Here is a 17,204-nt window from a genome sequence, read left to right on the forward strand (position 1 = left end):
GTGTAACTTATGTATGCTTAAATAAGACTGTGTTGTACTTACCTCGAATCTCATAAAGAGTGCTGAGGGTATTTTGACTAGAATAAATACATTCTATTTTTATATATATCTGTTGTGGTGTCCTTTAATTTGGTATTCCAGGGATTGCAAATGGTATAACAGCTGGCTTCACATGCCATACAGAGTTTAGCCTAAGACTGCTCTTGTCCATGCTACCACTAGGATAGCTGGTCTATAAGGTTAACTTTACAACCAATCACCATAAGGGTTGTTTGGACTGATACAAGGTGTACACTAGAACTAGTGACATCATATATCAGGCCAACTTCTCACAGCTACCTTAAGAGAGTCATAGTTACTCCCGCCGTTTACCCACGCTTCATTGAATTTCTTCACTTTGACATTCAGAGCACTGGGCAGAAATCACATTGCGTCAACACCCGCCTCGGGCTTCGCGATGCTTTGTTTGAATTAAACAGTCGGATTCCCCTGGTCCGCACCAGTTCTAAGTCAGATGCTAGGCGCTGTCCGAGGCAGAACACTGGCCCCACGCCCCCGGGGAGGGGGCACGGGGAGAGGCGACCACCGCAACTGGGGCAATCCACAGGAAGGGCCCGGCTTGTGTCCAGAGTCGCCGCCGCCCCGGAGGAAAGCGCCTAGTCCAGCCGCGGCACGCACCCAGCCCCGCTTCGCACCCCAGCCCGACCGACCCAGCCCTTAGAGCCAATTCTTATCCCGAAGTTATGGATCTGACTTGCCGACTTCCCTTACCTAGATTGTTCCAACATGCCAGAGGCTGTTCACCTTGGAGACCTGCTGCGGATATGGGTACGGCCCAGCGCGAGATTTACACCATCTCCCCTGGATTTTTAAGGACCAGCGAGAGTTGACCGGACGCCGCCGGAACTGCGACGCTTTCCAAGGCTCGGGCCCCTCTCGGGGCGAACCCATTCCAGGGCGCCATGCCCTTCACAAAGAAAAGAGAACTCTTTCGATCGGCTGAGGGCAACGGAGGCCATAGCGCCCGCGACGGCCGGGTATGGGCCCGACGCTCCAGCACCATCCATTTTCAGGGCTAGTTGATTTGGCAGGTGAGTTGTTACACACTCCTTAGCGAAATCCGACTTCCATGGCCACCGTCCTGCTGTCTATATCAACCAACACCTTTTCTGGGGTCTGATGAGCGTTGGCATCGGGCGCCTTAACACGGCGTTCGGATCATCCCGCAGCGCCAGTTCTGTTTCAGAATCGCTGGACATCACGGAGGTCTGACCCAGCAAACCCGCCGAAAAAGGACCAACGAGAAGGGGCTGAGAGCCAGGTGCGTACCCGGGCTCCTGGGGTCCCCGGCGGGCACATCCAGGCAAGGCCTTCCCCCGACTCGGGATCGCCGGACCACAGGGAAGGGGGCTGAGAGGCAGTGCCGCAGGCTGGGGGACGGGGCCCAGGGCCGGAGCCCCCGACCCGGGGCCCGGCAAGGCCCCTGGACCCAGCCAGAGCTCCCAGGCCTGGAGGCGAAGGGGAAGCCTCCCCGGGCCCGCCGGACCCCATCCCGGGCACCCTGCCATGTGGCAGGACCCAGGACGGAGCCAGGGGCGGGGAGGCCGCCCTCCCCGGGACCCTCAGGATCCCGACTGGAGCTCCTGAACCCAGACAAGCAAGGGGAGGCTCCCCGGTCACAACAGAACCCCGTCCCCACATAACCCGTCCTGGGCCTTTGGCAGTGCCGCAGGCCGGGGGACAGTGTCCAGGGCCAGAGCCCCTGACCCGGGGCCCGGCTGGGGCTCCCAGGCCCGAGGCGCAGGGGAAGCCTCCCCGGGCCCGCCGGACCCCGTCCCGGGCACCCTGCCATGCGGCAGGACCCAGGACGGAGCTCCTGAACCCAGCCAAGCAAGGGGAGGCTCCCCGGCCACAATGGAACCCCGTCCCGGGCCTTTGACAGTGCCGCAGGCCGGGGGACGGGGCCCAAGGCCGGAGCCCCTGACCCCGCCGGGGCTCCCAGGCCCGGAGGCACAGGGGAAGCCTCCCCGGGTCCGCCGGACCCCGTCCCGGGCACCCTGCCACACGGCAGGACCCAGGACGGAGCCCGGGGCGGGGAGTCAGCCCTCCCCGGGGCCCTCAGGGGCCCGGCCGGAGCTCCTGAACACAGCCAAGCAAGGGGAGGCTCCCCGGCCACAACGGAACCCCGTCCTGGGCCTTTGGCAGTGCCGCAGGCCGGGGGACAAGGTCCAGGGCCGGAGCCCCTGACCCGGGGCCCAGAGGGGCCCCTGGACCCAGCCGGGGCTCCCAGGCATGGAGGCGTAGGGGAACCCTCCCCGGGCCCGCCGGACACCACCCCGGGCACCCTGCCACGCGGCAGGACACAGGACGGAGCCCGGGGTGGGGAGGCCACCCTCCCCGGGGCCCTCAGAGGCCCGGCCAGAGCTCCTGAACCCAGCCAAGCAAGGGGAGACTCCCCGGCCACAACAGAGTCCTGTCCCCGGCCTTTGGCAGTGCCGCAAGCTGGGGGACAGGGCCCAGGGCCAGAGCCCCTGACCCGGGGCCTAGAGGGGCCCCTGGACCCAGCCGGGGCTCCCAGGCCCGGAGGCGTAGGGGAACCCTCCCCGGGCCCGCCGGACCCCATCCAGGGCACCCTGCCACGCGGCAGGACCCAGTACGGAGCCCGCGAGAACTCACTCGGGCACCCTGCCACGCGGCAGGACGGAACCTGGGGTGGGGAGGCCACTCTCCCAGGGACCCCTGGACCCAACCCAGCAGGGGGAGGCCTGCCGGGTCTCATCCGGGGCAGCCTGCAATGTGGCAGGCCCTGGGACAGACCCAGGGCTGGGGCAGCATTCTGGCCTTGCCTGTCCAGCTGCCTGCTGAGGACCGCTAGGCCGAGAGGGGTCCCAAAAGTACCCTGTCCCTGGTAATCCGGAGGAAGGCTACCCCCCTTTCTGGTAACCCGTGCACTCCGATTGACGGAGGGGACCCTAGGGGCAAATGCGCCCAGCCTCCTGGAGCCCTGACTGGGATCTGGGAGGCAAATGGACCCTCATCGGGACTTCCAGGCCGGCCCGGCCATCTGGTCGCCCCATTGGAAAGCATTGCAGCGACCAGATGGCCGAGGGGAAAGGAGCGACTAGATGGCCGGCACCTAAAAGGACTCCCGTCTGCCCGCCCCGAGCCGTACCGGTAGGGCTCCCGCCTGACCACCCATGCAGGGCTCGGGGGCCTCTGCTTCCTGGGGGGCTCGGGGACCCCGGCTGGGCCTCAGGCACGGGGAGGACCACTGGCGCTCTTGGGCCCGGGCGCCCGGGGGAGGACTGCCCGGGACCCGTGGTGCCTGTCCCAGGCACTTTGCCGTGCCGCGGGCCGGAGGAGGGAGCCCCAACCACCTGGAAGGATGTTGCCCGGGCATAGCCCATCCGGTCCCCAGCAAAGAACCACCAGCCCAGGAGGGGTGTTCTGGCATACCCTGCCCCTACTAATCCGGAGGAAGGCTACCCACCTTTCTTGTAACCCACGCACTTCGAGTGATGGAGGAGACCCTAGGCGCGGATGCACCCGACATCCTGGAGCCCTGACTGGTATCCGGGAGGCAAATGGACCCTCATCGGGACTTCCAGGCCGGCCCGGCCATCTGGTCGCCCCATTGGAAAGCATTGCGCACGACCAGATGGCCACGGGGAAAGGAGCGACCAGATGGATGGCACCTAAAACGACTCCCGTCTGCCTGCCCCGAGCCGTAGCGGTAGGGCTCCCGCCTGACCACCCACGCAGGGCTCGGGGGGCTCTGCTTCCCGGGGGGCTCGGGGACCCTGGCTGGGCCTCAGGCATGGGGAGGACCTCGGGAGCTCTCGGGCCCAGGTGCCCGGGGAGGACGGCCCGGAACCCGTGGAGCCCGTCCCGGGCACATTACCGCGCCGCGGGCCGGAGGGGGGAGCCCCAGACACCTGGAAGGATGTTGCCCGGGCTTAGCCCATCTGGTCCCCAGCAAAGAACCACCAGCCCCGGAGGGGTGTTCCGGCATACCCTGCCCCTACTAATCCGGAGGACGGCTACCCACCTTTCTTGTAACTCACACGCTCCGAGTGACGGAAGGGACCCTAGGTACGGACGCCCCGACCTCCTGGAGCCCTGACTGGGATCGGGGAGGCGAATGAACCCCCATCGGGACTTCCAGGGCAGCCCGGCCATCTGGTCGCCCCATTGGAAAGCATTGCGTGCGACCAGATGGCCGAGGGAAAGGTGCGACCATATGGCCGGGACCGAAAGGACTCCCATCTGCCCACACCGAGCCATAGCGGGAGGGCTCCCGCCTGCCCTTGCAGGGCTCTGGGGCTGCAGGGCACGGGGACTGCAGGGATCGGGGGGCTGCAGGGCTCGGGGCTGCAGGGCTCGGGGGCTACAGGGCTGCAGTGCTCGGGGGCTACAGGGCTGCAGCGCTCGGGGGCTGCAGGGCTCGGGGCTGCAGGGCTCCGGGTCTCTACGGCTGCAGGGCTCTGGGTCTGCAGGGCTCCAGGGCTGAAGGGCTCTGGGGCTGCAGGACTCCGGGGCTGCACGGCTCCGGAGCTGCAGGGCTCGGGGGGGGGGGCTCGGAGACCCCACGCTGGGCCTCAAGCATGGGAGGCCCACAGGAGCTCCCGGACGCCCGGGGACCCATGGAGACCGTCCCAGGCACTTTGCCTCGCTGCGGGCTGGAGGAGGGAGCACCGGACGCCAGGGAGGTTTCGTCCGGGCTTAGCCCATCTGGTCCCTGCCTGAGAACCGCCATCCCCAGGAGGGGCGTCCCGGCATACCCTGCCCCTAGTAATCCGGAGGAAGGCTACCCACCTTTCTTGTAACCCACGCACTCTGAGTGACGGAGGGGACCCTAGGCACGGACGCAGAAAACTACACTCTGCCAGCGTAGCAGATAAAGCCAGCCACTGCTGCTCACTGGCCCGGTCCCTGCTCCTGAAAGCAGCCAGGCCGGGGAGAGCCTCCCCGGGCCCCGGTGGACCCCTGTCTCCAGCGCCCGGACCCTCAGCTGGCTTGCAGGACGGGGGGCTCCCGCATCCCGGAGCCTGCCAGACGGAGCACGAGCCCCGGGCCCGGTCCCAGCTTCCGAATCCTAACCAGGCCGGGCAGAGCCTCCCTGGGCCCCGGTGGACACCCTGCCCCAGCACCTGGACCCTCGGCTGGCTTGCAGGATGGGGAGCTCCCGCACCCTGGGACACAGGGACAGAGCACAAGCCCCGGGTCTGGGCCCAGCTTCTGAACCCTAGCCAGGCCGGGGAGAGCCTCCCCGGGCCCCAGTGGACACCCTGCCCCAGCACCTGGACCCTCGGCTGACTTGCAGGATGGGGGGCTCCCGCACCCTGGGACACAGGGACGGACCACAAGCCCCGGGTCTGGGCCCAGCTTCCGAACCCTAGCCAGGCCGGGGAGAGCCTCCCCGGGCCCCGGTGGACACCCTTCCCCAGCGCCCGGACCCTCGGCTGGCTTGCAGGACAGGGGGCTCCCGCACCCTGGGACACTGGGACGGAGCACAAGCCCCGGGTCCGGGCCCAGCTTCCGAACCCTAGCCAGGCCAGGGAGAGCCTCCCCGGGCCCCGGTGGACACCCTTCCCCAGCATCCGGACCCTCAGCTGGAATCAAGGAGGGTTAAGCCCAGGCCCCATCCCCTCCCCGACGGACTGCCCGGGGAGCCTATTTTTCTCGACTATTAAGCCCCCACGAAGTGGGGTCTTCCAGAAGTTTGGGGAAGGACAAAAGTTGGAGTGAGCCCGGCTGCCAGCCCGCAGGGCTATCTGGTCACCCAGCCCGCAGGGCCATCAGGTCACCTGGCCCGCAGGGCCATCTGGTCACCGGGCCCGCGGGGCCATCTGGTCGCCTGGCCCGCAGAGCCATCTGGTCGCCCAGCCCGCAGGGCTATCTGGTCATGCAGCCAGGCGACCAGAAGACCCGGGACAACCCAGCGCTCGGATGGCCTGATTGGGTGCCGTACCCAGCCGCCCTTGCAGTCCAGTGAGGGTGGCCAGGCGCTCCGAGGCAGCCGGTCGGGAGGCTCCTTCCCCTTGGGCTGCCGCTGCTCAACTCTCTGCTCGACTTGCCCTGGAGCAGCCGGAAGGGGAGGCCCGGCCGGCCCAGGCCATCTGGTCACCCTGCCGACCTGCAAGGGATGGTGGCCCACATCCCCGCACCCCGGTGGGGCAGGGACAGGAGGGGCAGGCCCCCGTGCCTGAGGGCACGTGGTGGAGGCAGCCTCCCGCAGGCCCGCATTACCCCCTCCGCGTCCTTCCCGGCAGCCCGGCGGCAGAGGGACCCACCCCTGGGTGTGGTGGAGGAGGGCGTCCGCGGGCGCCCACGCACAGAGAGACAAAAGCTTGGCTCAGAGGATGACTTTCAATAGATCGCAGCGAGGTAGCTGCTCTGCTACTTACGAAACCCTGACCCAGAATCAGGTCGTCTACGAATGATTTAGCACCGGGTGCCCCACGAACATGCGGTGCACTAAGGGCGATGGAGGCGGCTTTAGGAGAGTAGAGTCTGCTTTCTATGTTCACCCCCACTTTTTGCTTTTGCTTCACTGGTTTTCGACTTAGATGTGGCTGTGGGCCTGCTAATCAGACCCACAGCCCAGCTGTTCTCTCTCTAAATTCACACTATGTACTTTAGGTACATAACACAATTGGTAAGGATCACCTTCTAGGGTCCTGTACAGTGTACCTTAGGTACCCAGGGCATAGGTGTACCCTAGGCCTACCAGGGGCTGCAGCATGTATTATGCCACCCCTGGCTGGCCTTCCATTATGACACAACTGGCTGATCACTCAGCTGGGGCAAGGTTGTGTAATCACCCCTTGCTTAGGTGTAGTATTCCTATACCTACCTTATATATAGACACATGGGTAACCTATCAGTCACTCCTATGGCAGGCCTTAACAATCCTGAAGGCAGAGTGCTTGGTAACATGTGAGATGGTGCTCTAGCATGAGCTGAGCCTGTCTGCAGCTTTCGGAACCATGTCCTTATAGCTGTTCTATGATATCGCCTACCACATACTCTTAAAGTGCCTTATAATCCTCGCGGTTATGGTAACTATGGTTTGGCTTTATCAAAACATGTCATGTAAGGTGTCTAACACTTTGGAATACTACCCCCACACCATTTCTGGCAATGAGGATAGTATTCCTCCCTTCTAGAGGAAGAAGACATGTTGAAGACCTACTACCCGGTTAAAGTTGACCAGAGCCCCAGCATCACAAAATGGATGCTGCTGCCACAGACACAAGTCTGACCTCCTGCTGCTGGGAGTCCTTCCAGCGAGGGAGGCTTGGACAATAGGTTTCCTGCCTTGGGAGGTGCTAGCACCACCCTAGACAGGACTTAGTGTATTGGGGCAGGGAGGGATGAATGAAACGAGACACTGCCTGGGGCACACAAGGTGTCCCATGCATAGTCCGGTTCAAACCGGTGCTGGGGCACTCCAGCCCCAGCCCTGGCGCAAAACTGTACAAAGGGAAGGGGGTGTAACCACCCCCTCCCTGGTCCCACCCATAGGAGGGACCTAGCAGGTAAACCAGCCCCCCAGATTAGTATAAGAGTGGGAGCTGAGTCCCTAGGACTTTGGATTATCCTGACAACTGAAACTTGAACAGAAACTCTGGACCTTCGACATTCGACTACGGAAGAAGACTGAAGAATCTCCCTTGTGGCCAAGGAGTGGCCACCCTGTGCAAACAGGCACCATCAAGCGACCTGCCATTTGCTTTGCCCGAAGTTCTACGAGGAACCGACAGCAGAGCCCAACCAGCGCCTTGACTTCCAGACTTCTCCGACCCTGATCCACATCCACAGCAAAGCTGAGATCCGTGGAGGCGACGAGAGACGTGGGACCGGCTACCTGGGAAAATTGGCTACTAGCTTCCAGCGCAGCTTCTGAGGCACCCTCGAAGTTGTGCTCTGGGGATTGAGAAGCCCCAACCCCGAACACCATCTGTACCGAAGATCAGCCCTCCACACTCCACGAGTTCTGCGTGGGGCCCTTCTGCATTTTCTCGCTCGACGCGTCTGTCCGGTTGCTTGCACGTTGGCTAGTAACCTGTGCGACCACGAACCCTTGACTTTTCACCGCTGGTTTGGCTCCTCCAGACAGGCCCTTGCTTCCCTGTGAAAGAGAAGCACCTCAGGCCTTCCTGGTCTGCAACAGAAGCGAATCCTTCATTCTGCGTGGGTTGCGCTGGCCAAGGCTTGTTGTGTCCAAACTCGACATCAACGCCGCCGACAGCAAGAGCCCTCGTGGGACAGCTCGCCTCCTGGTTCTGGTCATCCTCGACACCTCCTGGTACCCGTGGCTGCTGCAACAAGCTTCACATCTTCACCTGCATCTTCACGACATTGCCTGGTTCCTTCCTGGTTCCTTCCCGGCTCCTGGCTGGTGACCTAGACTCTGTCCCCTCTGCTTGCAGGTATCCTCCTTCTTGATTCCATCCTTGGAGTCCACCAGACACTCTTCACTGACTGCCTGTCAGAATCTTTTCTTCAGGCATCCATAGGAGTCGACGACGAAACCCGACGCAAGTTCACACCTATGCACCCGCAGCCCGTGGGCTAGGTAACTTGAGTACTCCGGTGCTCACAAGGGTATTGACTATCCTAGTGTCTAGTTTCCAAGTCTCTAATTCCTAGTTCCTTCTGAAGTGTCCTAAAACTCTTAATTTCTAAACATTACTATTTCTATCGACTTTAACGCATTACGCGTGAGTGTTTCCACTCTGCACCTGAATCCCGTGGGCCTCCCACTGCCTAGCAACTGATAGGATAGTGTAGCCCCAGCGATTCCCTAGGCCTAGGCCTAACCTGTATTCGTGACAGTGGTTCTTATACCACTTACTTAGTATATGGTTTCCGTGGCCCCTAGGGCCTAACTGTATTACTTACCTGTGTGACTTATGTATGCTCAAATAAGATTGTGTTGTACTTACCTCGAATCTCATAAAGAGTGCTGAGGGTATTTTGACTAGAATAAATACATTCTATTTTTAATAATATATCTGTTGTGGTGCCCTTTCATTTGGTATTCAAGGGATTGCAAATGGTATAACAGCTGGTTTCACATGCCATACAGAGTTTAGCCTAAGACTGCTCTTGTCCATGCTACCACTAGGATAGCTGGTCTATAAGGTTGACTTTACAACCAATCACCATAAGGGTTGTTTGGACTGATACAAGGTGTACACTAGAATTAGTGACATCATATATCAGGCCAACTTCTCACATTGGTGAGCAGCGGTTGGGATCTGAGCTTGCTGTTGTAATACCATTGTAATCTTGAGATACTACATTGAAAGATCACACAGATATTGTTTAGGTACATATAACATAGTTTATAAATACTTAAGTCCTACTGGACTTAGTTGTTGTAGGTTGAAGGGCCTAGCACACCCTGACTACAACTACTAGAGAGGTTTAGTAGATACAACTAGTGTAGGTAGGTGCACACACCACACCCTCACTAGAATCATGTCCCTGAATGGAGATCACACTGATACTCCCTCAGGAGAGGAGAATCCTAGACAGATTCCCTCTAGATATGATGCATTCAATTTCCAGGAGATGAGACAACTGTGTACCTCCAGGAGATTAAAACAGGGTTCCAACCCTACCCTTAGACAGCTAGTGGAGCTTCTGGAGGCCTATGATGCTGAAAAAGCTGCCAAGAATGGTGCCATAGCTGTAGATAAGGGCCTCCCCTCTACAGAAGAGACCCCTGACTTAACTGATACAGATGAGTTAGAAGAGACCTCAGAGGAAGAGGGAGGTAGCAAGACCCCAGTCAGAAGACTTAGTCAGGCTAACTTAAGCTTGCATGGGAGCTTGCATGGGAGCTTCCCTTACAGGCCCCCAAGTAATCTTAAAAAGAGAGATAGAAGGGGTTGCTGTAGTGATACTATTGCAATCTTGAGATATCAAATTGAAAGATCACAAGGATATTTGTAAGGTATATATAACATAGCTTATAAATACTTAAGTTCTACTGAACTTAGTTGTTGTAGGTTGAAGGGCCTAGCACACCCTGACTGCAACTACTAGAGAGGTTTTAGTAGATACAACTAGTGTAGGTAAGTGCACACACCACACCCTCACTAGATCATGTCTCTGAGAGGAGATCAAGTTGATTCTCTCTCAGGAGGGGGATATCCTAGAAAGATACCCTCTAGATATGATACCCTAACTTTTCAGGAGATGAGACAATTGTGTACCTTCAGAAAGTTAAAACAGGGTTCAACCCCTACCCTCATTTATCTAGTGGAGATCTTAGAAGAGTATGATGCTCAGAAAGCCTCCCAGGATGGTGCCTTAGGTACCAATGAGGGTCTACCTCCACAGAAGACACCCCTCACAATACTGATCAAGATGAGTCAGCAGGGACTTCAGAAGATGAGGTAGACAGCCAGGTCCAAGTTAGGAGACTTAGCCAGGCTAACTTAAGCCTACATGAGAGTCTGAATGGGGTCCCCCCATTCAGACCCTCTAGTGGATTTAACCAGAGAAGCAGGAGAAGAAGATCCCCTTCAAGGGAATCTATCCACTCCCATGTCTCTAATAGCTCCAATGCCTCTTCTCACAGGGGAATGACTTCTCCACAGAGAAAAGAGCATCAGGCCAGAATGAGGGAAGTCAATCTGAGGATTGAAAGGGAAGAACTTGCTCTTGCCAAAGAGAGACTTGCTCTGGTCAGAGAGAAAAAGTTAAGTGGGTTAGGACCCACTGGTGGCAGCACTATCCCTAAAGATAGAGACAGGTCCTATGACAATAGAAACCTGAGCAAGATTGTCCCTCCCTACAAGTGTGGGGATGACCTCCACAAATGGATAACTGCTTTGGAGAGGGCTTGCAAAGTACAGCAGGTACCCCAAAGTCAGTGGGCAGCTATCCTGTGGCTCTCCTTCTCTGAGAAAGGTAGGGACAAGCTCCTCACAGTTAGTGATGAGGGTGCTGACAATTACACTGTCCTGAAGAGTGCTCTGATTGATGGGTTTGGCCTAACCACTGAACAATACAGGTTGTTGTTCAGGGATACCCAGAAGACACAAACTCAGGACTGGACTGACTTTGTAGATTGTGCCACTAAGGCTTTGGAAGGCTGGTTATTGGGTAGTAAGGTTAAGGACTATACAGGATTTGAACACAAGTTGGTCACACACTGCTCGTCACACCAGCAAGTTGCCCCAAAGGCCTGTGGTGAATGTAGTGGCGACGGCGGGTACGCCTATGCCACGATGTGTAAAAAGAAAAAAGTATGTGTTGCATTTAGCCATCCCTGGACACGTGTTTCGAGGTAGTTGCCTCTCGTCAGCAGGGAGCAGGACAATGTAAAGGGGTGCCGAGTGGACTGCCAAAATGTAATTAAAACAGGTCAAATACCTCTCATGGCGCGCAGGTGCAGAACCAGGGCTCGTCAGCCCGATAGCTCACGGGAGCCGTAATAATTTGAACACAAGTTGGTCGCACACTGCTCGTCACACCAGCAAGTTGCCCCAAAGGACTGTGGTGAATGTAGTGGCGACGGCGGGTACGCCTATGCCACGATGTGTAAAAAGAAAAAAGTATGTGTTGCATTTAGCCATCCCTGGACACGTGTTTCGAGGTAGTTGCCTCTCGTCAGCAGGGAGCAGGACAATGTAAAGGGGTGCCGAGTGGACTGCCAAAATGTAATTAAAACAGGTCAAATACCTCTCATGGCGCGCAGGTGCAGAACCAGGGCTCGTCAGCCCGATAGCTCACGGGAGCCGTAATAATTTGAACACAAGTTGGTCGCACACCGCTCGTCACACCAGCAAGTTGCCCCAAAGGACTGTGGTGAATGTAGTGGCGACGGCGGGTACGCCTATGCCACGATGTATAAAAAGAAAAAAGTATGTGTTGCATTTAGCCATCCCTGGACACGTGTTTCGAGGTAGTTGCCTCTCGTCAGCAGGGAGCAGGACAATGTAAAGGGGTGCCGAGTGGACTGCCAAAATGTAATTAAAACAGGTCAAATACCTCTCATGGCGCGCAGGTGCAGAACCAGGGCTCGTCAGCCCGATAGCTCACGGGAGCCGTAATAATTTGAACACAAGTTGGTCGCACACTGCTCGTCACACCAGCAAGTTGCCCCAAAGGACTGTGGTGAATGTAGTGGCGACGGCGGGTACGCCTATGCCACGATGTGTAAAAAGAAAAAAGTATGTGTTGCATTTAGCCATCCCTGGACACGTGTTTCGAGGTTGTTGCCTCTCGTCAGCAGGGAGCAGGACAATGTAAAGGGGTGCCGAGTGGACTGCCAAAATGTAATTAAAACAGGTCAAATACCTCTCATGGCGCGCAGGTGCAGAACCAGGGCTCGTCAGCCCGATAGCTCACGGGAGCCGTAATAATTTGAACACAAGTTGGTCGCACACTGCTCGTCACACCAGCAAGTTGCCCCAAAGGACTGTGGTGAATGTAGTGGCGACGGCGGGTACGCCTATGCCACGATGTGTAAAAAGAAAAAAGTATGTGTTGCATTTAGCCATCCCTGGACACGTGTTTCGAGGTAGTTGCCTCTCGTCAGCAGGGAGCAGGACAATGTAAAGGGGTGCCGAGTGGACTGCCAAAATGTAATTAAAACAGGTCAAATACCTCTCATGGCGCGCAGGTGCAGAACCAGGGCTCGTCAGCCCGATAGCTCACGGGAGCCGTAATAATTTGAACACAAGTTGGTCGCACACTGCTCGTCACACCAGCAAGTTGCCCCAAAGGACTGTGGTGAATGTAGTGGCGACGGCGGGTACGCCTATGCCACGATGTGTAAAAATAAAAAAGTATGTGTTGCATTTAGCCATCCCTGGACACGTGTTTCGAGGTAGTTGCCTCTCATCAGCAGGGAGCAGGACAATGTAAAGGGGTGCCGAGTGGACTGCCAAAATGTAATTAAAACAGGTCAAACCCCTCTCATGGCACGCAGGTGCAGAACCAGGGCTCGTCAGCCCGATAGCTCACGGGAGCCGTAATAATTTGAACAAAAGTTGGTCGCACACTGCTCGTCACACCAGCAAGTTGCCCCAAAGGACTGTGGTGAATGTAGTGGCGACGGCGGGTACGCCTATGCCACGATGTGTAAAAAGAAAAAAGTATGTGTTGCATTTAGCCATCCCTGGACACGTGTTTCGAGGTAGTTGCCTCTCGTCAGCAGGGAGCAGGACAATGTAAAGGGGTGCCGAGTGGACTGCCAAAATGTAATTAAAACAGGTCAAATACCTCTCATGGCGCGCAGGTGCAGAACCAGGGCTCGTCAGCCCGATAGCTCACGGGAGCCGTAATAATTTGAACACAAGTTGGTCGCACACTGCTCGTCACACCAGCAAGTTGCCCCAAAGGACTGTGGTGAATGTAGTGGCGACGGCGGGTACGCCTATGCCACGATGTGTAAAAAGAAAAAAGTATGTGTTGCATTTAGCCATCCCTGGACACGTGTTTCGAGGTAGTTGCCTCTCGTCAGCAGGGAGCAGGACAATGTAAAGGGGTGCCGAGTGGACTGCCAAAATGTAATTAAAACAGGTCAAATACCTCTCATGGCGCGCAGGTGCAGAACCAGGGCTCGTCAGCCCGATAGCTCACGGGAGCCGTAATAATTTGAACACAAGTTGGTCGCACACTGCTCGTCACACCAGCAAGTTGCCCCAAAGGACTGTGGTGAATGTAGTGGCGACGGCGGGTACGCCTATGCCACGATGTGTAAAAAGAAAAAAGTATGTGTTGCATTTAGCCATCCCTGGACACGTGTTTCGAGGTAGTTGCCTCTCGTCAGCAGGGAGCAGGACAATGTAAAGGGGTGCCGAGTGGACTGCCAAAATGTAATTAAAACAGGTCAAATACCTGTCATGGCGCGCAGGTGCAGAACCAGGGCTCGTCAGCCCGATAGCTCACGGGAGCCGTAATAATTTGAACACAAGTTGGTCGCACACTGCTCGTCACACCAGCACGTTGCCCCAAAGGACTGTGGTGAATGTAGTGGCGACGGCGGGTACGCCTATGCCACGATGTGTAAAAAGAAAAAAGTATGTGTTGCATTTAGCCATCCCTGGACACGTGTTTCGAGGTAGTTGCCTCTCGTCAGCAGGGAGCAGGACAATGTAAAGGGGTGCCGAGTGGACTGCCAAAATGTAATTAAAACAGGTCAAATACCTCTCATGGCGCGCAGGTGCAGAACCAGGGCTCGTCAGCCCGATAGCTCACGGGAGCCGTAATAATTTGAACACAAGTTGGTCGCACACTGCTCGTCACATCAGCAAGTTGCCCCAAAGGACTGTGGTGAATGTAGTGGCGACGGCGGGTACGCCTATGCCACGATGTGTAAAAAGAAAAAAGTATGTGTTGCATTTAGCCATCCCTGGACACGTGTTTCGAGGTAGTTGCCTCTCGTCAGCAGGGAGCAGGACAATGTAAAGGGGTGCCGAGTGGACTGCCAATATGTAATTAAAACAGGTCAAATACCTCTCATGGCGCGCAGGTGCAGAACCAGGGCTCGTCAGCCCGATAGCTCACGGGAGCCGTAATAATTTGAACACAAGTTGGTCGCACACTGCTCGTCACACCAGCAAGCTGCCCCAAAGGACTGTAGTGAATGTAGTGGCGACGGCGGGTACGCCTATGCCACGATGTGTAAAAAGTAAAAAGTATGTGTTGCATTTAGCCATCCCTGGACACGTGTTTCGAGGTAGTTGCCTCTCGTCAGCAGGGAGCAGGACAATGTAAAGGGGTGCCGAGTGGACTGCCAAAATGTAATTAAAACAGGTCAAATACCTCTCATGGCGCGCAGGTGCAGAACCAGGGCTCGTCAGCCCGATAACTCACGGGAGCCGTAATAATTTGGGATGACGAGCTCTGGACCAGCACCTGCGCGCCATGAGAGGTACTCTACCTGTTTTTACATTATTGGCAGTCCACACGGCACCCCTTTTTATGTAAAAACAGGTAGAGTACCTCTCATGGCGCGCAGGTGCTGGTCCAGAGCTCGTCAGCCCAAATGGCTCAAGGGAGCCTTTATATAACAAATCCAGTTGGCCGCACACTGCTCGTCACACCAGCATGTTGCCCCAAGGAACTCTGGTAGATGTAGTGGCGACGGCGAGTACGCCTATGCCACAGTGTTGAAAAAAAGTATGTGTCGCATTAGCCATCCCTGGACACGTGTTTCGAGGTAGTTGCCTCTCGTCAGCAGGGAGTAGGTAAGTGTAAAGGGGTGCCGTGTGGACTGCCAATAACATAAAAACAGGTAGAGTACCTCTCATGGCGCGCAGGTGCTGGTCCAGAGCTCGTCAGCCCAAATGGCTCAAGGGAGCCTTTATATAACAAATCCAGTTGGCCGCACACTGCTCGTCACACCAGCATGTTGCCCCAAGGAACTCTGGTAGATGTAGAGGCGACGGCGAGTACGCCTATGCCACAGTGTTGAAAAAAAGTATGTGTCGCATTAGCCATCCCTGGACACGTATTTCGAGGTAGTTGCCTCTCGTCAGCAGGGAGTAGGTAAGTGTAAAGGGATGCCGTGTGGACTGCCAATAATGTAAAAACAGGTAGAGTACCTCTCATGGCGCGCAGGTGCTGGTCGAGAGCTCCTCAGCCCAAATGGCTCAAGGGAGCCTTTATATAACAAATCCAGTTGGCCGCACACTGCTCGTCACAGCAGCATGTTGCCCCAAGGAACTCTGGTAGATGTAGTGGCGACGGCGAGTACGCCTATGCCACAGTGTTGAAAAAAAGTATGTGTTGCATTAGCCATCCCTGGACACGTGTTTCGAGGTAGTTGCCTCTCGTCAGCAGGGAGTAGGTAAGTGTAAAGGGGTGCCATGTGGACTGCCAATAACGTAAAAACAGGTAGAGTACCTCTCATGGCGCGCAGGTGCTGGTCCAGAGCTCGTCAGCCCAAATGGCTCAAGGGAGCCTTTATATAACAAATCCAGTTGGCCGCACACTGCTCGTCACACCAGCATGTTGCCCCAAGGACCTCTGGTAGATGTAGTGGCGATGGCGAGTACGCCTATGCCACAGTGTTGAAAAAAAGTATGTGTCGCATTAGCCATCCCTGGACACGTGTTTCGAGGTAGTTGCCTCTCGTCAGCAGGGAGTAGGTAAGTGTAAAGGGGTGCCGTGTGGACTGCCAATAACGTAAAAACAGGTAGAGTACCTCTCATGGCGCGCAGGTGCTGGTCCAGAGCTCGTCAGCCCAAATTATTACGGCTCCCGTGAGCTATCGGGCTGACGAGCCCTGGTTCTGCACCTGCGCGCCATGAGAGGTATTTGACCTGTTTTAATTACATTTTGGCAGTCCACTCGGCACCCCTTTACATTGTCCTGCTCCCTGCTGACGAGAGGCAACTACCTCGAAACACGTGTCCAGGGATGGCTAAATGCAACACATACTTTTTTCTTTTTACACATCGTGGCATAGGCGTACCCGCCGTCGCCACTACATTCACCACAGTCCTTTGGGGCAACTTGCTGGTGTGACGAGCAGTGTGCGACCAACTTGTGTTCAAATTATTACGGCTCCCGTGAGCTATCGGGCTGACGAGCCCTGGTTCTGCACCTGCGCGCCATGAGAGGTACTCTACCTGTGTTTACGTTATTGGCAGTCCACACGGCACCCCTTTACACTTACCTACTCCCTGCTGACGAGCGGCAACTACCTCGAAACACGTGTCCAGGGATGGCTAATGCGACACATACTTTTTTTCAACACTGTGGCATAGGCGTACTCGCCGTCGCCACTACATCTACCAGAGTTCCTTGGGGCAACATGCTGGTGTGACGAGCAGTGTGCGGCCGACTGGATTTGACTATACAGGATTGTATAATTTGATCATGAAAGAAAAAATCCTTAACAACTGTCAAAACCAGCTGCTGCATCAACACTTGATTGACTCTGACCTAACTTCTCCCCAAGAATTGGGAAAGAAGGCAGATAGGTGGGTCAGGACTAGAGTTAAGCAGAAAAACCAGAACCAGGGCGGTGATCAGAAAAAGGCAGACCAGAAGGGTAATGAGCAGAAATCAAAAGACCAGAAGTCTTCACCAGGCCCCCAAAAGGCTCAGGGGGAGGGTGGTCCCAAAAAGGATAAAAAGAAAGATGGCCAAAAGAAACCTTGGTGTAACTATTGTAAGTCCAATTCCCATTGGTTTAGTGGGTGCACCAAAAAGGACAAGCCCCCAGC

The 17,204-nt window shown here is 56.5% G+C and overlaps 1 pseudogene; it reads right to left on the reverse strand.

The window, feature by feature from the left end:
- Window positions 1–784, reverse strand: part of LOC146869989 (28S ribosomal RNA) — a 4,344-nt pseudogene extending 3,560 nt beyond the window's left edge.
- Between the last annotated feature and the right edge of the window lie 16,420 nt (window positions 785–17,204).

This window comes from Triturus cristatus, chromosome 1_1 (assembly GCF_964204655.1).
Source record: "Triturus cristatus chromosome 1_1, aTriCri1.1, whole genome shotgun sequence".
In the NCBI taxonomy this organism is placed as follows: domain Eukaryota; kingdom Metazoa; phylum Chordata; class Amphibia; order Caudata; family Salamandridae; genus Triturus; species Triturus cristatus.